This window comes from Lissotriton vulgaris, chromosome 5 (assembly GCF_964263255.1).
Source record: "Lissotriton vulgaris chromosome 5, aLisVul1.2, whole genome shotgun sequence".
Lineage (NCBI taxonomy): Eukaryota > Metazoa > Chordata > Amphibia > Caudata > Salamandridae > Lissotriton > Lissotriton vulgaris.
The window spans coordinates 1389859780-1389884581 of NC_141693.1; positions in this window are offsets into that span (position 1 = coordinate 1389859780).

Sequence of the window (24802 nt, forward strand, 5' to 3'; positions counted from 1 at the left end):
ATGGAGAGTGCTGGGGTCGTAAAGGTTGGGGACAGGTTCCCTGGCGCTGGTCGGTGTTGGGCTGAGGACGGGCGCAGACATGCTTGCCTTTGGGCTGCCTTCAGAGCGCCAGTGGCACGGCCGCACAGCACCCGCCATTAAATAGGGGGAGGGTGATCAGCTGGGAGGCAGGAGAAACATGCTCGGGCAGAGGGCTCATGAGGGCAGCAGCGGTGCCGAGCGCGGGAAGAGGGAGCCAGCAGAGCAAGAGGGTATTAAGGCAAAAAGAGAAAAGGCAAAAAGAAAAGGCAAAGAGAAAGAGGCAAAAAGAGAAAAGGCAAAGAGAAAGAGGCAACAAACAGAAAAGGCCAAGAGAAAGAGGCAAGGAGAAAAAAGCAAAGAGAAAGAGGCAAGGAGAGAAGGGAAATGAGAAAGAGGCAAAAAGAGAAACAGTCATAGAGAAAAAGGCATTGAGAAATAGGCAAAAAGGACATAGAACAGAGCGGAATAGCAGAAGAGCAGGGTGCTCTTCCTCTAGACCACCAGAGATGAGGCTCAGGAAGGAGCCTGTGCGTGAGGAGGGCCTCAAACACCTACCTTGAAGGAGCTCAGGTTTAAGATCAGTGCCTTAACGGTGTAGCTGCGTGGGGGGGAGTAATGACACTGACCAAGAAGGTCAAAGGTCTTGCTGCGGACTGATGTTGCAGCCAAGGTTCATTACATTGCCAATCATTGAATAGCCCATTCATTCTACTATAATTAAGCTTCAGCCTTCCTGTCTTTTAATAAGCGCTTGCATTGGGGGCACAGATGGACTCTGACCACAGACATACCAGCCTCTTTCAGAAAGGATCACAAACTCTTTCCCAGTGAGAGACTGAACATGCATCCCTCACGGCCCTGACCAAGGCAGAGCCTTGCCTGCCCTTTTCCCTATGCTCACCTCTAACCACACAACCCACTCACAGCGTGTAGTCCACATACAGTAATATCATAATACATAACATACATTTACAAATAAGCTAGTTGGAAGAGTGGCCCGATGAGTTGAACCCTTGTGTCTGCCATCTGCCAAGGTCTGCCAGCCGCCATTCCAAGATCAAGTAAGCACAGTGAAGCTGGGTAAAAGAGAGATGGCTTGTTAAAAGCGATTAAAAAACAGCATAAGTGCAATATAAGTGCTATGTTTAAAAATGCATTGATATTACAAAACAATGCAACAAGGAATATAGACTAGAGATTGAAGGTTTCATGTACTTACCTTGGTCTCTATCAGGCAGGATGGAGCTCCAGACCGACCTGCTGTCTGCCTGTTGAACCTCGCAGCTCACCTTTCCAACAGCAAATATCTTGTGCAGCAGTACCCACTGAGCCCATCACTGTCCTTTGGCGGCTGTGAGCTAGGTTGTGCTGTGGAGTACTGGCATCTTAAAGTTTAATTTATGGTGAAGATGGGGTAGCCGCTTCCCTGTACTGCAGATCAGCATGGAGTGCTCCGGGGTGAACTGTGTAATTTTGACCAGTATTCCAGGTGCACTCTGGGAGAGCCAGCCATGGAGACAAGTGGCAGCAGCCCCTCGGTAGTGAGTGCGCCCAGTAAGATTCTTCCCTCCCCCACCTCTCCTTCTGGGGATCCACACCCTCCTTCTAGGAGAAGCACCCCCAAAACCATGAAATGGCTAAGTGTTGGTATCAGCCCTCCCACACAATTCTTCCACCAGTTCAGGACATCCACCCTGCAACAGGTCTCCCAACCCAGGGACCAAAGCCTCAGGTTGAACCAGGGACAGGGGCAAGTACTCCCTCCCCCTGAACCCCCTTCCAGAGTTTTGCACCCTTCCACTTGGAGTGGTACCCCAAAAGACAAGATGGTAGGGATACTGCTAGCAGTTGCTCCTCCCTCCAGGTCAGGTGTTACAGCCTGAATCTTCCCTCCCACCCAGGGACTACACCCTGTGGCTGAGCCTGTGCCTGGCAAGGCAGGAGTTCCTGGGGAGCAAACCTGCTCTCCTTAAGAGTAACACATACCTCATGTGTTGTGTGATAGTCTGCCTGGCACTGATCTCCCAACCCCTTCCCATCTGACAGCATGCAAAGACCCCCCAAACCAGAAGCCTCCAAACTTAGACAGTACCATCTGCCTAGACTGTTGAGATCAAGTGACAAATCACTGTTAAGCATTGCACATATCAAGAAGGCGAGTTTGGACGGTAGGTCATTTTTCTCTTTGGTTCCTTTATATTGGAGTAAGCTACCACACTATATTAGGTCATGTATGGAACATTTTTGTGTTTTGAATTGGTTGTGCTAGGCTGTCTGGCTGCCTGGTCGCCTTGGGGTGATTTGAGGGCATTATAAATGGCACTTAAAAAAAGCAGTATCACCAGGGTCAATCCTAAGGAGCTCTACCATCAGAGTTGGCCCCTGACCCACTGGTTCTCCCACCTTGGACTGCCTCCCCCTCTTACTCCTTCATCTGTGCTTCAGCACCCTCCACTCAGGAGTGGTGCTGCCAGGCACAAGAACTTCTGGAACCCTGCTTACAAAAGCTCCTCCAAAGTTCTCCTGACACTAGGAGATCCCCCTCAGCGGATGGTCTTCCAGTAGAGACTAGGCTCCCCTCCTGGTGTTCACTCATGGAACTAACCAGGCTCTGGGACTGGGTTTTGGGCAGCCTGGGACTCTTCCCATCCCTCCTCCTCACCTGAGACGGGACCTGGGACCCTCTACCCATTCCACTACACTGAGACCTATCTGGGCTACCATTAACTTTTTCCACCACCCTTGGATGGGAAATGTCTGAGCCACTCTGTTTAGGTACACTCTCAAATGAATTTCCAGACCCTCTAGCACTCATGCAGAGGTCTGCCTCCTGTGAAAGTTCCCTGGGATCATTGAACTTACACTCAGAAGGTGTTGGCGTAGCCCTGGAAAACAACAACGGAGCATGTGCTCTCTGACAATCAGATTAAGCAGCCCTTCAAAATTGTTTGCTGTGCTATCCTTCACCCAACCCTCCTGTGAATCACAACATTCTTCTACAAACTCCCCACAAGACTGGTGAAACAGTTTCCTACTGCTCCTGGACCTCAACGTATGCCCTTCAGGTGTGACACCCTCCTCATGGGAACTAGGTACTACACTCTGGAATCTCGGAGTGGAAGTTTCTACACTGGACACAACATTGCTGCCACCACTGGACTCCAACCTCACTGGTGAATCCAGAACACAGAAACTAAGCTCAAGGGATGACCTGTGCTAAAGAAATAGTTTCTCTCTGGCGAAGGCCTTCTCTGCTTCCGCCATTGTCTAATGCACTAAGATTCTCTCATTATCAGTATTTCTCTTCTCAGTGGTGAGCTCCCTGAGACTTAACTCCTGAGCCCCAGGTCCGTTGCCACGGGGGCCTGATGGGGCCAGGCCAGTCCATATTTTTCTTTGCCCCCCCTAAAAACCCAGGCCCTCAGATTTCATATTCTTGTACAAAACTTAAAGTGTACTGCCTGACTGTGCTGTGTGAAGTTACGCTGAAAGTCAGTCGGGCAAAAAGAAAGTAATAAACTAGGAATACCGAACATTTAGGTGTCTGCTGTAAGCAAGACCAAAAGGATTGGGGTACATGTGGTGTGGAGTTCCTGCATCTTTTGTGAAAAATAAATGGACAGGAAGGGGGCCAGGGGGGCTACGCAGGATCCTCTCTGATCAGCTCTGCATATACTGTATCGTAAAGAGTTATGAATACTATACATTGTTTGTCCACCTACACGTAGCAGGGACAGTTTCTCAGAGCAGAAAGCAGGTTGAGATCCTGGCACCAAAGTGCAAGTGGTATCACTCATTGTTTGGTAGTGCAGAGCAAGTGACAGGCCTGTGTGAAAAGAACCTGCCTGCACCACATTTAACCATCTGCCTGATGCAGCATGTGGTATCCTCCAGCTGTGCATATAGGAATCCATGTATATTAGGGCCTGCACTGCCCCTGTTGGCAGACTTCTTCTGTTGCCTATGCAATTGGTACTGCCCTGCAGCGGGTGAAGCGATCCTGCTTCACTGCACTGGCCTGAGGTGCCCAGTGAAGCCACAATATTTTTGTATTTGATTTAACAGCCAGTGGTAAAGGAGACTAATTATCATTGCTCGAGGGAAAGGCCCATTGTCTGTTCTTTACCGATTACCTTATTCCTCCCAAAGATCTTGCTTTCTTCAAATTTATAGAGGTTGATAGTACCACAGGGGAATTGTGGGCTTGTTTGTATTGGCTACCACCAAGGCTAAAAGGCTTAGAAGGGCCTCAGAGAGTGTTTTTTACTAACTATAACCTTTTCTTTCTTTTTATTCCTTGTTTCATTTTGGCAGCTAGTTCGCATTAGTGTTGGGACGCTTCAGTGGAAGTAGCCATGCGCTTTATAAATTGTTTATTATTTTTTAATATTATTAAAGGAGGTGCAGACCAATCTCAAATAGTATGCACAGGGAGAGAAGAGAGAATCCCGATAGTCAAAATTGGCAATAAATATTTAGAAATGGGGTTTAGTTAACAGTTACTGGTACTGGAAAGGAGAAAAGGGCAGTGGGTTATGGATCAGAATGGAAGGAATGATAGGGGGGAGGAATGGCAGAGGGAAGACAGGGAAGAGGTTAGAAGAGTGGATGCAAATAGTGGGTAATATCACATCCAACAGTCGGTTAGCTTGGTGGTACTGAGCTTGAATTGTAAAGGGTAGAAGCTGGGCCGACTTTAGTGGTGGTGGCGGCCCCTGGTGCCCTCTCTCTCATACATTTCATTTGTTTAAAAGTGCTGGTAAAGACTGACTTTACTAATCCACTCAGCTATCCACATAATATACAGATCTGTTCTTTGCAGCAGGCATATTAACTCTCTGCACCACTTTACGGCGAGGCAAAACTACCACTAGATGAAACTCTAATCTCTCTCTCTAGCAGGACCACTAATATCAAGAGTTACCTGACATTTTTATTGTTGCCTGAAAAAGCTGGATGAAAAGGACTTCTACAGCAATTGCTTTTAATTTTAAGGTATCGCTAAAGACAGCACCCCCCTTTGAATGCCCCTTCTCCAGGTCAGCAGCCAGTGCAGCCGCACCAACCTAAAACAGGTCCTCGTTAGAAGACAGTTTACTGGGTAGAATGAGAAAGATAGTAAAGGGCAGGAATGGAAACATGAAGTAAAGTCAGGGTAGAATGCATGCAAGGAAGAGGACAGGAAGCATAGACATCAGGCAAAAGGACTGGGTAACAGGAAGACAGGGTACAGACTAGGGAGAGTATGGCAGTGAGCAAGCATGAAGGTGGGGCAGTCAGAGAAAAAGGCAGTTAATGTAAACATCACAGAAAATCACATCACATCACATACCCAAATCAGAGAAAATTATCCCTTAGCTTCTGATGATATCCAGGTTATATCATGAAAAATAAGTACTTGCATTAAACAGTAACTTTTTAGCACTCTCTCCATCCTTACACTCACAAATTCATCTCTTTTGACTCCAGTCTACATTTGTTGTCCCAATCCTTAATCTGAGGTTGAGTCTTACCTTGGAGCCAGGTAATTACTTTGCTACCCTTGAAAATATCTATGTATTTTAGTTTGCCCCCACAGTTACATAAGGACTCTCCACAAATTCACATCCTGTTATTTTAATCTCCATCCAGACATTATTTGCTTCTTTCTAATCTGCTTATTAGCTGTGAGTGTCTTAGGTCTTTTCTGATAATTACTGTCCTTCAGCAAACAGGAATGATGTATCTCAAGCTGTGGCTTGGCTTTAGCTGGTGCAGAGCTCTTCTGCTGCGCCTTACATGCCAACATTTGAGGGTCGATTCCGATTCAGGAAAAACTGCTCCAAATAGCCGTTCATAGCGGTTTTCCCATATGAATCGTACCCTGCAACGTCCCCCGTACATACGACAAAGTACGATTCGTACCAGAAGCTGAACTCCGTACGAATCGTACAGAGACCGTACGAATCAAATCCCCTTACGAATCTCCCTCGGAACCCGCTGTACGCGACATCTGTATGGTTCGCAGCAGTTTTCTCCGACCCAGCAAGTACGATTCTTGTCGGGTACGCACCGTACAACCCTTTTTCTACCGGAGCTGAAAACAGCAGTAAAAGCAGAGTTCGCCCCGAAACAGGTACGGAACGGCCCCCCCCAGGTATGGTGCGTACATCCCATGATCACAGGGTTACTGTGCGTACCCCTGCGATCACGGGGTATACGCACCGTACCCCACGATCTTGGGTTGTACGCACCGTACCCCATGTTTGCTGGGTGTACGGTGCGTACACCCTGCGATCGCGGGGTACGGTGCATACACCCTGTGATCACAGGGGTACGCACTGTACCCCTGCGATCATGGGGTGTACGTACCGTACGGTGTATAAGTGATTATGTGCTTTTCCGTACAAATCGCCCTTACCTGACGTCGACCGTACAAATCGCGTCCTCCTACCCCGGTCCGGATCGTACTCGTCGGGTCGTACGGCATGTGTACGAGTCGTACGGTTCACTGTTTCAGCCTTGCAATACGTACGGATCGCGACGATTCAGATGGATTGACGGAATACGATCATACTACGCGACTCGGACGGAAGAGTCATAATCGTACAGCGATGGCTCCGGATGAAAATCGTACAGACGATTTTTTTCCAGGATTGGAGTCGGCCCCTAGGTGTTAGATAAGGAGAAATTTATAACACAAAATTGGGAAACTTTAATTTCATATTGACTAACATTAAAATGCAGAAAGTTTTAAGTTAAGTTTTTGCTACAAAAATCAAGAGTATATTGCCTGAATTGGGAGTTCTATCATGTATGACTATACTAGAGGTTTCTCCTGGCCTTAGAGTGATCGTTCTCCAGTAGGTACACTCTATCCCTTAGGATGCTAGTGCAAGGCTCTCTCTGGCAGGATGGTGGCAAACTCTCTCTGGATTCTTTGGCATATCTGGGACTTCTCTTGTTCATACTAAGATTACTTTCTTTTTACTTAGGGCTGGGTCTTTGAGGTCTTCCTTATCTGCTGTCTCCTTTGGGTTCCCCAAATCATGACCACTTAGTTGTGCTAAGTGGTGTTTGGGGTGGATGGAGACACTTTTCCTTTTGTCCCTGCCACAGCAACATGGGTGTGTTTGATATGGATGGTATGTTTCTCTATTTTCCTGTCTGCCATCCTTTAAGGACTTCACATTTTTCTTTGGGAGTGCCTCCTTTGACTTCTTACTTTATTTTCCTGGGCCCTCTTCTTGAGCCAGGCCTTACTTCTTTTTTCCTGGGGCTTCTGCTTCACCCCCCTCCCTAGAGGAAGAAAGGTGTTCTGCTTGGCTGTCTCTCTTTACAAACTATGTGCTGTTAATTTTGTAGTTGTTATGGCTGATATTTGCCATATGTGTCAGTGATCATGGCTGCATCTTTGTGACCTGGACCTCTCCTGTACCGTTTTCCGGCACGCTGTGTTGCTCCTCAGCCCCTACTCTTGTGTGAATTTCGAGCTACCTAGTTGTGTCCCTCTGAAACTTTATTTCCTTGGCAAATGATTTCTTTCCTTTGGTGTTAGAAAAATCATTTGCCAATTACTTTAGGCCTGGCTGTTGTGGGCTAGTCTGCCTCACTTCTCTTTGGAGCATGGTACCTACTGTCACCATTTCAGCCATTCCGACCCTACCAGGACTCTCTATTGGCAGGGCACGGTACTTACAACCCAATGTAGAAGGGGGTACAGGAGCTATTTAGAAAGTAGAAGTCCAGTACAGATGCTCCCAAAGAATCAAGTGGTTATCACTGAGGGGTTACTGTTCCTAATGGAAAGATATAGACAGCAGCCTAATCTGGTTCCTGAAAAAAAAGAAAACAAAAAAAAGTGAAGTCTGGTTTACAGTCAAGGTTGGATACCGATGAAGGTGGGGGAATTTCTCCTTTTGGAAAAAGTGCCCTCACACGCCCATGCAGGTGTTATGCTTCATCATCGGGCGTGTGCTCCTCATGTGCTCTCTTATCTGTAAGTGTGAGTGCAGGTGAAAGTGAGATTCAGGTCGACATGTTTCACGCTAAGACTTGGTCCCTAGTGGATCCCATTGCGTTTCTTCAGGACCCTACTGTGATATATAATATTAAAATTGAGAATCAGAGAAGGTGACACTCTCTATTCCTATGATACCTAGAGTCAGGTATGTAGGCGTCAATGTGCCTATTTGAACGTCCAATAGGCATTCCAGATTCCAACCTTGAGGGAAGAAAAAGACAATAAAGTAGTAATAGGGTGATTAGGCTCTTTCACTCAGTATGGAATGCAGATTTTATTCTTTGCATTTCCACTTCCAGATGCTATATAGGGGCATGCTGGATCAAACATACCCTTTCATCATTGATTAACACATTGCTGCATGGCACATTCCCTGCACTTGTGTGGCCTGTGCAGGTTCGCATTTCACAGGACAGTGTGGCACCTCAACATGACAAACAGGCAATGAGGGAAACACAGTATATGTATGCAATATATTTCACACGGACCCCATGGCGTAAATGGGATGTCTATAACGTGTGGTAAGTCAAGGCATTTTAGCCATAGTGAATGTGGCAGTCCTTTACCTTTAAAATATAAAAAAAGTAATACTCTCAGGAGTGTAGGGTAGAGACCCTGTCAACTGTTTCAATGTTCCCTCCCTGCTTCTGTTCCTGATTTGCAATTTTGGGTTTGAGGCCATTATCGAGGCCTATCTGAACACCTCTCTCTGCCTTGGTTTGCTATGGTCTAGGCTCTCCTCACTGATACTTATGTGCATTGTGTTGCTTTTTTGGGCTGGTTTGATTGCTCAGTATGGGCGTTGCCCCAACAGAGACCCTCCTTTGATTTGATGCCCCTTGGCCAGAATGCTGGTGTCTGACTCTATGGCATAGAAATCACTGTCATGTCTCCCACAGTGGCTTCTGCATTCCCACCATGTTGGAGACTCTTTCTTTGTGTTCTCTATATCTCCAGCCTGGTATTTGCGTTCCACTTTCAGAGGGATTTGGTCTAGCATTTTCTCATTTCGAGCTTATATTTCCTAGGAAGTATCTGCTTCAGTGTTCAAGTTGGTGGTGCAGTTCCCACACAACCTACACATTGTTGGTGTATGTCCCCTGAATTGGTTACAGTTGAAATTCTGCAAGTGTGCTGTTCTCCTGTTCTGTATTCTGTTCCATCTGTTTGTTCAAGGTTTGCAGGCTTTTCCCAGCTTTAGCTGGTTGTCTTCTTGCTTGAGCTTCCTTCATTTTGGTAGCCATGCTGTGGTGTCTGCTTTCAGTGCCATGCTCTAGTATTTTTTGGAATTTTTAGGTCATTGGGACTGGTTGTCTTGACCTCCTGTCCTTCATAGATGGTCATTGTTATGGGTTGTATACTGTTTCCCTTTTCTTCTTGGTCTGTGCTACTGCTCAATGACTTGTGATGTTCTATCAATTGCATTGTGACTTTCTTCCTCAGGATCTCTCATGGCCTCTCTTTCTGCTCGGTCACATTGTGGCTGTGTCCTTGTTTAGATGTTCAGTTTTGGGGGTCAGCTGAGCTTGATCATAACTTTTTCTTTCTAGGCGAGGGGATTTTTGATTCTGCTCTTTCTTTTCTGTGTCTGAGTGTCTTTCTTCTCCATGATGTAGAGTTGTGGGTCTCTGTTCAGTCTGTTCGTAATGATCATTTCCTTTGTGGTTTTTGTTTTGGAATTTATTTTGCACGCTTGGATCATGTGGTGCCACCAGCAGGGGCTCATGTCCTATCATGTGTCTGTACTTCTTTTCGATAAGCTAGTGCCTTTTCCTGGTACTGAACATGGATATGCCTGCTACTGATTCATGTCGCTCAGTGCATTATTTGCTGGTGTCTGCTGGCCTGGCTAATAATGCATGGTGCTGTCCTTATCAGTGCATCATGCATGGTATTATGAGTTGTTTAGGCTCTGTAGCCTTTTTAGAGCTGGAGCTTTTGGATTTCGCCTCTTAGCCCTCCTGGTCCATGTCTTCTCCTCTTGCTATTCTACTCCAGTTTATCCTTGCTGGTGTGGTTTGCTTATGTTATGTTATGCATATTTGTGATGAACAGTATCACCCGGGAGGCTATCCTGGTACTGAGCAGGTGTGAGTCTAGCCACACATAGAGCCTAGTGGGACTACTCAAAAAGCTAGGTCTTCAGCTTCTTGGGGAATTCAAGAAGAGAGGAGGAGTCTCTTATGTGTAGCAGCAAGACATGCCATGCTTTAGGAGAGATGCAGGAGAAGGCTTGACTGTCAGACCTGTTTTTTTGTATGCATAGGATTTGTGCAAGTAGGAGTTCGGATGAGCGCAGGTGTCTTGTAAACTTGTAAACTTGCCGATTTATAGAGTGCGAATTGTTGCCCGGGGGCGTCCAAGCGCTAGGATAACCAGAGTCTACTAAAGGCGTGGGGGGAAGGCAGGCAGTTAATAAACGGATGCAAACAAAAAGGTCTTTAGTTGCTTGCGGAATTCAGTGAGGTTCGAGTTCGCTCTAAGATTGAGTGGAAGAGTGTTCCCGGTCTTGGACGCGTAGTACAAAAATATTGAAATAAAAAATATTGTTTTTATTAAATGTATTATTAATAATGTAAAACTAGGTAAAAAAATACATATCATTAAAAAAAATATACACACATTATAAACATTAAAACATATTTAAAAAATAATAACTAATACATATACATTTAAAATAAATTAAAAACTCTACATATAAATAATATATATACTTACTCCACATATTGCATCAGTAGGGAAAGCGTTGGATAGCATAGGAATAAAAATTACTATTCCCACTCCAGAGGGTGCAACAGTAGGGAAAGCGTTGGATTGCGTGGGGGTAAAAATTTACAAATCTGACTCCAAAGGGTGCCACAGTAGGGAAAGCGTTGGATAGCGTAGTGGGAAAAATTACTATTCCCACTCCAAAGGGTGCCACAGTAGGGAAAGCGTTGGATAGCGTAGGGGTAAAAATTACTATTCTCACTCCAGAAGGTGCTACAGTAGGGAAAGCGCTGGATAGCGTGGGGATAAAAATTACTATTTCAACTCCAAAGGGTGCAACAGTAGGGAAAGCGCTGGACAGCATAGGGGTAAAAATTACTATCCCCACTCTGGAGGGTGGAGCAGTAGGGAAAGCGTTGGATAGCTGGAAGGTTTGTGAAAGCAGATGCGATTGTTGAGGTATGTTGTGCCGATGTTATGTAGCGCCTTGAAAGTATGTGTGAGGAGTTTGAATTGTGCTGGTTTGTGAATTGAGAGCCAGTGGAGTGTTTTTATCCCGGCATGGAGGGTGTTGCCGTAGTCAAGATTGCTTGTGACCAGGGCATGAATGAGGGTTTTCTGAGTGCGTATTGGGAGCCATTTGAAAATCCTCCTCAGCATCTGCAGAGTATGGAAGCAGGAGGCAGTGACAGCATTAACTTGGGTTGTCATGTTGAGTTTGCTATAGATGTTCTCCCAAGGTTCTTGGCGTGGGTTGTGGGGGTGGGGGTCAGTCCTAGCTTTGTTGGCCCCCTGGTGGAGTCATACAGTGATGTACTGTTCCTGAAGAACTAATTTCAGTCTTCTCTGTGTTCAGCTTTAGACTGTTAGTCTTCATCCAGTGGGTGATTTCGGCATGTCAACATTGATCTTGATCCGGGTACTACGCATCTTGTCTGTGAGGGAGTGAAGGAGTAGCTTGTTGTTGGCATATGAGACAACATTGGGATGTATGACAAAATATCGAAAGTCAAATTATAGACATACAAAAATATCAAAGCAAAAATATCGACATCTCACATCAATCTCGAAACTCAACATCATCTCCTACGCCGACGACACACAGCTGATCCTCTCCCTGACCAACGACCCCGCCACCGCCAGAGCCGACCTACACAAAGGGATGAAACACGTAGCCGAATGGATGATGACCAGCCGCCTGAAATTGAACTCAGACAAGACGGAAGTTCTCATCCTGGGCTCCTCGCCCTCCGCCTGGGTCGACTCCTGGTGGCCACCCGCCCTGGGCTCCGCTCCCAAACCAACAGACCACGCACGCAACCTGGGCTTCATCCTGGACTCCTCCCTCTCCATGACCAGACAAGTCAATGCCGTCTCCTCGTCTTGTTTCAACATCCTGCGCATGCTACGTAAGATCTTCCGGTGGATCCCCACCGAGACCAGGAAGACAGTCACCCAGGCCCTCATCACCAGCCGTCTGGACTATGGCAACGCCCTCTACGCCGGAACCACCGCCAAGTTCCAGAAGAGACTCCAGCGAATCCAGAACGCCTCAGCAAGACTCATCCTCGACATCCCCAGACGAAGCCACATCTCCAGACACCTGAGAGACCTGCACTGGCTCCCGGTCAACAAGAGAATCACCTTCCGCCTCCTCACCCACGCACACAAAGCCCTGCACAACCAAGGCCCGAGTTACCTCAACAGCCGCCTTAACTTCTACGCTCCCACACGCCACCTTCGATCGACCAGCCACGCCCTCGCCGCCGTCCCCCGCATCCGAAGAGCCACAACACAAGGAAGATCCTTCTCCCACCTGACCGCCAAGACTTGGAACTCCCTCCCGACCCACCTCCGCCTGACCCAAGACCACCTCGCCTTCAGGAAGCAGCTCAAGACCTGGCTGATCGAGCAGTAGCGGACCCCCCCCCCAAGCGCCTTGAGACCCTCCGGGTGAGTAGTGCGCTATATAAATTCTATGATTGATTGATTGATTGACATCAAAAATATCAAAGTTGTATCTACATAAAGATAAGTACAAAAATATCGGAAAAAAATATCGCAGTACAAAAATATTGAAATAAAAAATATTGGTTTTATTAAATGTATTATTAATAATGTAAAAAATAAGTAAAAAATACATATCATTAAAAAAATTATACACACATAAACATTAAAACATATTTAAAAAATAATAACTAATACATATACATTTAAAATAAATTAAAAACTCTACATATAAATAATATATATACTTACTCCACATATTGCATCAGTAGGGAAAGCGTTGGATAGTATAGGGTTAAAAATTACTATTCCCACTCCAGAGGGTGCAACAGTAGGGAAAGCGTTGGATAGCGTGGGGGTAAAAATTACTAATCCCAGTAGGGAAAGCGTTGGCTAGCGTAGGGGTAAAAATTACTATTCCAACTCCAGAGGGTGCAACAGTAGGGAAAGCGTTGGATAGCGTGGGGGTAAAAATTTACAATTCTAACTCCAAAGGGTGCCACAGTAGGGAAAGCGTTGGATAGCGTAGTGGCAAAAATTACTATTCCCACTCCAAAGGGTGCCACAGTAGGGAAAGCGTTGGATAGCGTAGGGGTAAAAATGACTATTCCCACTCCAGAAGGTGCTACAGTAGGGAAAGCGCTGGATAGCGTGTGGGTAAACATTACTATTCCAACTCCAAAGGGTGCAACAGTAGGGAAAGCGTTGGATAGCGTGGGGGTAAAAATTACTATTCCCACTCCAGAGGGTGCAACAGTAGGGAAAGCGTTAGATAGCGTAGGGGTAAAAATTAGTATTCCCACTCCAGAGGGTGCAACAGTAGGGAAAGCGCTGGATAGCATAGGGGTAAAAATTACTATCCCCACTCCGGAGGGTGGAACAGTAGGGAAAGCGTTGGATAGCGTGGGGGTAAAAGTTAATGATCCCACTCCAGAGGGTGCAACAGTAGGGAAAGCTTTGGATAGCGTATGGGTGATAATTACTATTCCCACTCCAGAGGGTGCAATAGTAGGGAAAGCGCAGAATAGCATAGGGGTTATGTTAACATACTTATCAATTAAAACATTTTTATACAAACATTTTTTTAATATTTTATTTACAAAAATTTAGTACTAAATACCAAATATTTATAAATAATATTTACTTAAATAACAAAAAATTACTTACCAAACTACTCCCCCTTCAACATACAACACACTACACATACAAAAGAACACAACTAATCTAAATATCAATTAATCAATTAATAACAATTAATATGAATAAATAATGTAATTATAAATTAACTAATTGACAAATATAAAATTCCAATTAATAGTTATTGGCCATAATTAATTAACAATAAGAATAAACAATATGTATTAATAAATTATTTATTATACATATTATAAAATAATCTTAAAAAACTAATTACCAATTAAATAATTAACAATTAATAATAATAAATACCAATAAATAAATACAATCTCTTTAATTAATTTAATTTAATTATTTCACACCCTATTTCCCTATAAGCACACAACCCACTACACATAAATAAATCACATAAAAAAGTGTAATTATATTTTAATCAATTAATAATAATTACTCACCAATTAATTATTAATTAACAATACCAAAAATATTATTAATACATTAACTCTAATTAAATTAATTAACTAATTAATAATAATTAATTACCAATTAATTATTAATTAACAATAACAAAAAATAAAAAAATATTAATACATTAACTCTAATCATCTAATTACCTAATTAATAATAATTAATTACCAATTAATGATTAATTATCAATTAATTTTTAATCAATAATATTTAAAAAAAACAAAATAATTAATTAATTATATTTAAATTACTTCCCACCCTATTCCCCTATAAACCCACAACCCGCTCTGATGCTAAAACGCAAAACGTAAACAAAATTACTAATTTCTAAACATACATTAAAAAACAGGTTTAACAAACATATAAAATACATAATAAAATACATAACACTAAACAAAATTTCGATATTAGTGACATCAATATATTTGATATCGATAATGCTGACTTTGATATTAAAACCATCGATATTACTTACCTTAAAGTCGATATTCTGTCCATCGATATTATTGCACATCGATATTCTGTACAATAGAAATTAAAACATCGATATTACTGTATATTGATATTTAAATTTCGATATTTTGGCTACTCACCACAACATTGATATCCTGCATCCTGTTACCTGTTGTGGAATATTGTGATCTTTCTGTTGTTTTTGGGATGCATTGATTGTTCTGGTGAACATTTTGGTCTCTGGTGGCACGAAGCGGGGTGGTAGTACTTGTTACAGCCTTAAAGAGTAGGAACTAGCTCAAGAATGAAGTGCAAGAAAATGATGGGTGAAATATCCACTGACAGTCACCAATTTACTCCATGGCTTCATTGTCCTAATCCCGGTCATTACACCCCTCCTGCCCATTCCCTCAGAGCCCTTCTTTTATGCACTGTCTTGCTTGCTAATGCACAGGACGTGGAACTGACGAGGGTCTTTTTGTATCAATGGGTAAGAGGGACAGAGCAACATTTTATATATATTTGTGGGGGTTGAAAATAGTTGCCTGTACCTGGGGTGGGACTCACACTAATAGACCAAGCACAGGAATGAGAATGTTGAACTTGGAGTAATGATGATTGCCAATAGGTGTTCATGCCATCATCAAATACATCTGTGGAGTGCAGTATGGTTGGTTAGTGGCTACCAGCTAATGAGGCATGAATTTTGTATCACTAGATAACGTTTAGAGTACTTTTGGGAATTCCTTTAGCCTCAGCATTAGCTTTGATCTAACAGTTTGAATACACAGCTTTCCTGTAGACCCTGGGATCCGTGCATTAGACTGAGCATTTGCTGTTGACAAGCAGTATGCTGATAAGTGTTTGGTGAAGTGGACCTGTCCAGCACTGGTAGCTTGAAGAGATTACTGTGAGGTGAGTGTTGTGGACTTCTCATGTGTTAGCCTTTACCGTTACAAAAGTTGTTAAGTATCAGGCCCTTGCTTCATTAGTTCCTTGCAGTATGGTTAGTGGAACTGTCCAACCTTAATACTGTCATACAGAGTGAGTTTGTCTAGCTTTTAGTCAACATGGTCTGTGGTTTTGGATGTGGTCAGCATGCTGGGTAGCAAAAAGTGGATATTTCCATCAATTATACCTGTCCCTTGTGGTGCAGGGCAGTCAGCTCAGTCAACGCTTCACATTGATGGTACCAAATTGTGCTTTTCAGTTGATTTATCTCTGGTATCTTTTTCTGGCAGTAGTTTGGGGAGGTTTGGTGGCCTAGAATTATGCATCATAGGGTTATTGACTTTGGATTCATGGCTGCAGGTTGGACATCCCAAGGTGCAAAGAGAATATCAAGAGCAATGAAGCAAAACTGGGCAAAGCTGATGCATAGCAACTCACCCGTGGCAGCATCGGAAAAAGTATAAGTGCAGAGGGAAAAACATTTAAGGTGTCTAAATGAAATATTACATCTGAGTAGATGTTCCTCTTAGGTTACCACATCAGATTTTCAAGGTGCAAAATTCAAATTATATATACACACATGTTTAGTGTGCCCCACAATTCTTAATGTGACTCTCATTTGTTCATAACACACATACATTGGAACAGTCTGTACTGCATACAAAATCCCATGCTGCTTTCTGGTGTGCCTTACACACAACACTCATAACTACATTGGTTATGATTGTTCTGAACTCCATCAACCTTTAAGGAAATCCACACTTAACACATTTGACATTAGCCAAATCCTCTGTTCTTGTTAACCACAAGATCCAATACCCGAAGTGTCTGGGAACACTTATATACCAGATATTTGTTTTCATGTCTTTAGCAAACGCTTACATTCTTTTTATTATTTTCAAGTGCATTCCTAAACCTACAACAGTATTGCCCATGGGCCCAATTCACAGAACTAACTTAAGACAAAATCCTAAACTTACTACTTTTGGTATTCACAAAAGTTAGGATTTTGTCTTAAGTTTGTCTTAAGACAGACTTAAGACAGACTTAAGACAGATTTAAGTTAGGATTTTGTCTTAAGTCTGTCTTAAGTCATCTTAAGACAAACTTAAGACTAACTTCTGTGAATACCAAAAGTAGTAAGTTTAGGATTTTGTCTTAAGTTGGTAAAGTCGACTCACTGAGCAAGGCTGAAAATAAATTCATCAAGGATCTCCTTGCCATTCCATCGAGTAGCCCGACCATCCCAGTGCTCATGGACACTGGCTGCAAAGCCATAAGGGACCAGGCTCGGCTTCGACCCCTTTTGCTTTGGGCACGTCTGTGGAGGGTCCCGGAGCTAAAATCCTATGCCAATGGTCTGGCAGAGGTGATGCATTCTGACGGTTGGCGTAGCATCAAATGGCTGAAGGATATAAAACAACTTTTAGGGGACCTAGGCCTGGACTCATGCTGGCATAGCCACTCCGCTCCTCCGAAGGAGACCTTAAAAAAACTTTTCTGGGAGTGGGTCTGTACGAAGCGCTTGAGAAGCCAGCAGCATTGCAAAACCACCGCAGCTTTTCTGCTGTTAAAAGACGATGTCATGTATGAGCCGTACATGGACATTATATCAGTGGCTATGGACAGGTCCCTGTACATTAAATTCCGGTTAGGAACCCTACCCTTGGCCGACTTCTGCTCGAGGTGGAATAAATCCCAGTCTACATCAGGCTACTGTGCTCTTTGTCAAGACAAGCCAGAGACGGTGCCACATTTTCTTTTTGAATGCCCGGACTACGGTCGCCCCAGATCACGTTGGCTCGGTCCGATCTGTAGAGAACTGGGTACTCGTCAGCACTCCGTTGCACTCCGGATCCTCTTAACTAACACAGCCCCTCCCATTGTTTGTGCTGTCGCTAAGTTTTTAAAATGGGCTTGGTTGATTAGAATTAGAAGACTGTCCATATCAATTTAATTCTCTTTTTATCTAATTTATGCTGACCTAATGTGTTTTATCTTTTTACTAAATGTACAGTCTTACTTTTTTCGACATGCTGTTTTTATCTTTTGTACTGCTTTTATGATATATGCATATCGAAATAAAGCATCAATCAATCAATCTTAAGTTAGTTCTGTGAATCGGGCCCCATGTGTCTGGAGTGCATCTAAACCATTCCTCCTACTGGTAATGTCTTGGAAGCACCCACTGGGTGTGCGGACTGAGTGGCTAATGTCTAACTGAACTTCTGATGGTCCTAGCTGTTTATCAAATGTGTAGCTAAACTGTTGATGATTGCTTATGAACATTCCCCACTAATTCTCTTACATATTCCTTTGAGATAATCCCCAAGTCTCCTATAAACTTGTATCAACTTTTAATTAAATGTTCACAAATTGTATTGGTCCAATGCTCTTTTGATGCAGCATTTTCGACAATATTTGAACAAAAAAACTCATTTGAGGGAGAATACATAACCCAGAGTTTGAGTTTTCCATAAACGTCTTCCATTTAATATGTTTTACACACAACAAAGGATCAGCATTTTCTTAACTGTTCCTTCGAAAGACTGCTCTTCTGGCTTATTGTTTTCAAACTATATTGTTTTGACTTACATGCTTTAAAGTATACTTTTTTCTTAAATGGTTCTCAAAAGTAATTGGTAGAGAACAATACTGTAGTTTTAAAAAGTACAAAGAAAAAACGCACTGTATGCTTTAAAACCTCCCTTATGTTTCATCATTATATCAGGAGATAGATATATATTAGGAGATAGCACTTCGCTTCCCAAACCGTCCTTATTTATGTTATCACTGGGGGCCATGCCCCCCTGAACAAATATCCCTGGCTGAGGCCCTGCTGAGCCCCCAATGCCTTTTTCTCATTTGAGGCTCTCTCATACTATCTCCACTCTGCAGCCAGCTGTGGTAGCTCCTTGGTATGCTTCAATTTGAGTTTTTGCAGCACCAGCTGGTGCTCCCTTTCTTCCCGCCTGTCCGCCAACTCCTCTGGGGACAGAAAAAGGGATGTGACACTACTCCTGGCACTGGACCCAGCAAGGGACTCCACTGGGTCCTCACTACCGACTGGCGTCCCTGCCCAGTCATTTTTAGTGGCCTGTTCAGACTCTGGAGGGCCAACGCCCTTTAGAGGTATGGACTGTGAACCCTCCCACTCAGAGTCCTCCCTGACCACAGGCTCCTCCTCAGAACCTCCACCTTCCTGGATCTCATTTAAGGCTGCTTTCCTGTGGTTCAATGGCACAGACGCTTTACCTCCTCCACAGTGTACTCCCTTAGGACATCTTCATTATATAACAACCCCATTCTGGGAAGGTACAGACCACAAGTGCAGCAGCAAGATTCCTAGGCATAAGAGCTGAAGCAGGAGTACACAATATTAATAAATGACTAATGAGAGAGAATCAGGAGAAAATCAAAACACATGATTGTTTAAGTGTAGAGTTTGTAGTACAACAATGAGTCATTGTGGTACTACGTAAACGCAAGTCCTATTCTCACAGTACACAACCAATGTTAGAAATGGGGTTTCTGGTTGGCTGGGGTATGCACCTAAGCCAGGCAGAACCTACCACTCTGGTATGGGCAAGGAAGTTACACACCTAAGATAACCCTGGCTTACCCCCTTGGTAGCTTGGCAGTGCAGTCAAGCTTATCCCAGAGGCAATGTGTAAGGCACTTGTGCAACACACACACACTAGTCCCCTGCTCCTCAGTAAAAAGCTTGGGCATCCAACTAGACCACAAAGTATCCAAGAAAGATAATATCAAATCCATAGCAGAGTCATGTTACTACAGCCTCCGGCTGCTACAAAAAACGCTCCCCTATTTACCTTTAGAATATCGCAGAACCGCATTCAGGCTTTGATTATGAGCGAACTTGACTACGGGAATGCATTGCTGGCCGAAGTTGGAGATACAGCATTTGCCAAACTGCAGGTGATTCAAAACACTGCAGCCAGGATGGTCTTGAACTGCCCCCCAGGATCTCCATCTCTTCCCCTGCTCAGAGAACTCCACTGGCTGCCAGTGAAAAAGAGAGTTATTTTTAAGACGTGTTGTCTCTCCTTCAAGGCCCTCAAAGGGGATGGTCATCGGTACCTACAAGAGAAGCTACATAATTATACATCTTAATGCAACCTCAGATCAAACTCCCAAGCCCTCCTTAGGGTCCCACATATTTGCATAAGCCGTACAGGAGCCATAGCCTTTTCATACGTTGCCCCCAAACTTTGGAACTAGATACCTGAGGCGTTGCGGAAATCAACATCTCTCCAATCCTTACGGAAACTACTGAAAACCTTTCTGTTCTAAATGTAACAGTGCTCCCGAGAAATTACTTCCCTAACCCGCCAGATGTCCTCCCCCAGGTTAAAGTGCCGAGATGCCCCATGCGCTATACAAGAACCCAATAACATAACATAACATAACACTAGGCACACCACAAAAAGAGACTACACAAGGCTAGATAAAAATATGCTTTGTATTATTCATCAAACATTTTAGGCCACAGTCACATGAATTACTGTCCAACTAGGCACCTGTCATGATGTCTCACAAATCATGAAATCACGTTGCCAATAGGGCAATTGTCAAAACAACACCAGTAGTGCATTAAAGGGAGCACCTTATATGTTGCACATTTAGGCTTCCGTCACATAAGTCAAAGTGCCATAGGCAATGGCACTTGTCACAAAAATGCATAGATCAGGAAAATCACTCTAGACTATAATTATATAATCACTGAGTCACTAGTCATGCATCACGAACACCATTGGTAAAAAGCATACAATTTGTACATAAATCACTCTACCTTGTAGGCAGACACAGTTTCCCTGCAAGGAAAGTATCAGCAGTATTCTTTGTAAATGCAGGCCCCAGGCACTGTGGCAAGACACAGCTTCACTCCCAGGGAAGCACTAATACCCACTTTTCTCGCTCTTGCTCACAGAGACCGCTAGCCCGGTGGGGCCTGCAAAGAAACGGCCTGCCCTTCAATGCGCAGCCTGGAGGCATGCTGGTTGGGGTCTCCCTCCCCTGCAGCTTTCACCAGCAGCTGCTCGTGCTCCTGGGGCACCACTACGAGGGTCAAATGCTGCAGAGAGGAGGGAGAATTGCACTCACCCAGTCCCTGGGCTTGAGTCAGAAGATTCCCCAGTCAGTCCCTCCCTCTGCCTAATGGAACGAGCGGCGCAAGGGGTTACCACTGGGTTTGATGGCAGCAGAGCTCCTACAGATAGGATCGCGTCTCTGTCCTCGGGTGTCCCGGCGTCCTACTGGGCATGGCGGCCCTGAGTCAGGGCTGCTTGCCCTTACGTCAAAAGCTTGTTAGGCAATGCCTAGCATCCTGTGCCGGTGGGGGGGCGGCCACACAGAGATCTCGAGATTTCTTCATCAACATCGGTGTCCCGGCCAAGGACCAAGGCCATAGGGGGTGTTTGGAGCGGCACTCCCAGTGAGCTTTGACTTGTTCCAGGTGCACCACAGAGAGCCCATAGAGCTGAAGCAGGGTTAATTACAGGGCTCTTCACAAATCAGAGCACACCGCACGCTGTTGGATGCACCCAATGAGCTCGGTACAGGAGAAAGCTCGTAACACAGACCCATACAGGGCTGCTGTCTAAAAGGAGAGCTGGCAAGCTCAGCCCACAGAAACTTTGATGTCCCTGAGTTTCCAAGAATAGGAGTCCAGCACACACAAGCACCTTGGAGAGTCATTCAGAAGCAGGATACCACAGCAGGGTAAAAAGTGTCGGTCTTTTTCCTCCACCACTGACAAAAGATGAAATGCTGGACAACCAACCCCTCACAGAGAAAAGGTAGCACTCCTCACACAGTCCTTCCGCTCTTCTTTTTGGCAGGGTCCTCTTGTTCCTTTAGGCAAACTAAAATCTTGGAGTCACAGCCCCTGAACTTATGGTTCAAAAGTATTTGTTCTGGGGGGCAATTCAAACACTGTTTAGAAATGCAAACACCCCCATTCACATCCCAAGCCCTGGCCCCAGACACACTACAGGCTGGCAGAGACAGCATTGCTCAAGGGAGGTACAGTATTATGCTGGTGCTGGGGCAACTCCTCCCACCACTCTAAATGCAGACCAGGCCTAGTCAGGTGCAAGTGAAACTCGCCCAGTTCTATAAATGCAGCCAAGGTCTATTCAGCCTAGCCCTGAGTCACCCAGGAGAGGCAGGACAAACTTCAACCACCCTTGTGACTGTCTAGAGTGAATGCACATCTCCTCTCTCCTGTCAGTCAAAATCAGATAGTCAACACACATCCAGGCAGGGCACAAAGACCCATAAGCACACAGAAATGCCTAGTTCTATAAGTGGCATTTCTAAAATAGTTATGACAAATTTCACCAGTAAGCAGTATTTATCACTACTAATTAGAACATACCAAATATGATCATGCTACACCTTTCCTATCAGAAAATACCTCTGAAACACATATCAGGGAATTCCCATTGAAAACCTATGAGAGGACAGCCTCACAACAGTAAGAAACTAAATAGGCTGTTTGTCACTACCAGGACATAACACATAGTTAAGGCACATGTCCTACCTTTTACCTACACATCACCCTACCCATAGGGCTAGTTAGGGCCTACCATAGGGGTGACTTATATGTAATAATATGGGAATTTCAGACGTGACAACCCCTTTACATGTCACGTCACTGTGGCAGTAAACTGTGTGTGCAAGCCCTGCAGCAGCGAAGGCCTGAGATAGGTTTGAAAGGCAACTTTAATGGGTGGCGCAAGCAGCGCTGCAAGCCCACTAGTAGCGTGGAATTTACATGCCCTGGGAATATGGGATACCACTGTACAAGGGACCTACAGCTAAATTAAATATGCCAAACAGGTGTAGACCAATCTTACCAAGTTTACAAGAGTGAGCACATGCACTTTAGCACTGATCAGCAGTGCCTATAGTCGTAAAACCAAGAAAATGAGGTCATAAAAATAAAGTTCTGGACTACCTAGCAAAAGGGGCAAATTCCAACAATAAATAAAAACACTGTTTACCACTTTCTAGGGTGGTAATATAACACTTCCGTTCTTCAACTATTAAAGACATGAGTGAGCCTAAAACAGGAATAGACCAGGGGACAGTTTAAAACAAATTTGGGGCAATGTTGATGCCTTTGGTGGTGAGTTAAATCAATGCATGAAGAAAACATGTTTTACCACTGCAGAATGTGTGAAAAGACAATTTGGAAATATTTATTTTGGGGCATTTTATCGTGGTGGTGATGTCTTCTGTTTGTTTTTATATGACTATGTATTTATGCTGCATTAATACAATGTGGTGTAGTGTTGTGCTGTGGTTGTGGTGTTACATTCTCTCTGTCTGTTTTGTGGCCTCTAATATTTTGTAATGCCACGTCTTTTTTGCATATGTTATTGTCTTATGTTATGGTTTAGGCATGCCCACAACTGCTGCTACATTTCCTGCTAAAATCAGCACATTCGTGACAAGAACCACTTTGCTCTTTGTCTAAGGTGGTAAAATATGATGGTTCGAATGTTCAACGATTTATTACACCAGTCAGCCATAAACTGTGGAAGAGACTGTGGACTGTGTCACATTAAGAGAGCGCTGTGAGTGTTAAGAAAGTCTCTGCCACAGTTTTAGGCTGCCTGATGTCTTACTTTGTTGAGAAGCTGGAGCAGCACTATTTTACCTTTTTTAGAAAGAGCAGTAAATGGTTGAACAGGAACTTTCAATGCATGTGCTACTTTTAGCTGAAAATGTAGAAGCAGTTGTTGATATATCTAAAATTAACAAGAGAACATTACATCGTATCATACACAAAGCAGCATAAAAGCACATGAAAAACATAACAGGGCGACTCAATCTAAAACAGTCGAAATAGAACGCACGGCAGCTGCAGCACAACACAATAAATTCACATTGCAATAATACCGCACAAAAAAGGAACACATCACTAGCACAACAAAATGCTACACAACGAATATGCCGAAACGTTTTTGTCAAACAGATCCACTTCCAACATCACGTTTTCATAATACAGTCGTGAAAGTGTTTGAACCAGGCACTGCCTTAAGCACCAAACATATGAAATAGCGCCAGACAAACATGTTTTACAATCCTAAACCTGGTCTTAGTTTAAACTGTCACTTTGGGATAGAGCTCTACACGTTCACAGTCGCAACTGTATTTTCTTACAAAAAGGCAGAACTCCTCCCCTTTTTATATCACTAAACGATGTTTTTCCACCTAAAAACTTTCAATATCGAGAAAACCCATTCTGCTGGTGTGTGTGCTAGTTCCACAGGGGTCAGTAATAATTTTTGTTGTGCGGGAGAGGAGAGCTCGGTGAGTGAAATCTGTAATGCGCGAAAGGCATGAACTTTTATTTCTCATTATAAACTGGACACGCTGGTCTTAGCCGAGGCGGTGTTTGCTGGCAAAGTAATGCACGCTATAGCTTCTTAATCAGATACAAGTAAATTGGCCCTTAATAGGCATATCCTGCACTAGATGTATATATGCATGAAGGTGAACTGAATGTGTGCCTCACTGCATTAATCAGTTGGTGTCAGACCCAAGTCTCTTGAAGGCTTAAAATGAAAGAGGAGGAAAATCAGCCCCTACTAATTAAGCATGTCTCCATGTTGTAATAGCTTGAGGAGAGGCAAAAAGAATGGGAAAGTGAAGAATAATTAAGCTCTTATCAATTTCTGTCAATCAAGTCTCAGAAGGCAATCCACCTCCGTGACCTTGGAATGATAACTTGTCCACTTGCAATCAAGTGTGTAGGGAGGATGCCAAGCAACACCTGTGCTAGGACAGCCGGGAAGAACGCTTATCTTTAGGGAGAAAATTGTTTTTGCATTTTCTTTTAGTTTTAAAAAGAGCGTAAATGCTGTTAGGATAAAATATATTATTTGCTCAAAGCAAAGGTGTAAGTATGTACGTGTGTTTGGCCTCTTCTATCCAAACAAAAAAATACACATAAAATAACAATTGTGCTTCTTTTTTAGCCGGTGCTCCTCCTATTTCATGTCATCTTCCAAACAAATCCCC